Source organism: Myotis lucifugus, unplaced genomic scaffold (genome assembly GCF_000147115.1).
Source record: "Myotis lucifugus unplaced genomic scaffold, Myoluc2.0 scaffold_1142, whole genome shotgun sequence".
NCBI classification, from domain to species: Eukaryota; Metazoa; Chordata; class Mammalia; order Chiroptera; family Vespertilionidae; genus Myotis; species Myotis lucifugus.
Window position 1 is genome coordinate 71,942 of NW_005872190.1, and position 1,219 is coordinate 73,160.

Genomic DNA, 1,219 nt, shown 5'->3' on the forward strand with positions numbered 1-1,219 from the left:
TCTGCAGCCCCCATAAACCCAGCTGCTTATATTGAATGAAAGGATAGAAGATTACGTGGGAAGTAGCCAAAGGCTATGCCAAAGGGGCAGATGACAGAGAGCAGAGGCCTGGGACCTTCAAGGGCTGGCGGGCTGGTTCCTGCAGGAAAGTTCTTCATCTCCAGGATGATCGGCAGCTCCAAATGGGGAGGAGGGGCTGCACTTCCAGGTGAGGTCCCAGGTCCCAGTGCGGCTGCCAGCCAGGCTAGAAGGTGCCTTCTCCAATCAGAATAAACTATCACGGTGAACAGAGCAGGATGACTCTGTCATACAATTCCAGTCGGTTCCCCACATTCTATTCCTGCCCCTATAAAAACACAAACCTCTACAGGTGAGGAGGCAGGAGAGGCTGGGCTGGACACTGTGCCTGCAGCCTCCGTCTCTGATCTGCTGTCCCTGCCACAAGCACACACCTGCCTCCCCAAACCACAGATTTCACTCAACTTCCTGCTGTTCATGTGCAAAAGCCCTGTTTTCCCAGCCCCTCAAAGTGGGGGAATTTCCATCATTTACACATGGATCCCTGGGTGGTGGGGCTCAGTGGTTGGCGCACCAGTGCCCACACCAAGGGATGAGAACTCTTTAGAACTAACTCATCCTGCCCAGGTAGCAGGTTTTTAATAATTCCGTGAACGTCCCACTCCTCACAGAGAAAACACGTGTATGTATGTATGTTGTAAATGAAGAAAAGACAATATTTTAGTATAAGAAGTGTCCTAATGTGTAGAGAATATTTTATAAGATTTTTGGAGCCAAACTGATGAAAACTGTGGGGGAGCAAGACCTCAAATGCTCATGAGAATAACCATTTGCAGCTGCATTTGTGCATTTGAAGTTTAGGAGGGAAGGTGAAGAGTGACATGGAGGTGGGAGAGAGCAAGGCAGGGAATGGATGCCAGGATAGTGAACAGAATGTTCTCTCTCTCTTTCTCTCTCTCTCTCTCTCTCTCTCTCTCTCTCTCTCTCTCTCTCTCCTCTCTCTCTCTCTTCTCTTCTATTCTTTATTGTTGAAATTATTACATGGGTCCCCCTTTTCTCCCCATTATCCTCTTCCCGCTCGCTCCCATTCCCTCCCCAGGCCCTCACTACCCCACTGTCTGTGTCCATGTGTCAGGCATATATGCAAACAAGTTCTCTGGGTCTATTTTTGTTCATCAGTTTATTTGGTCCATTAGCAAGG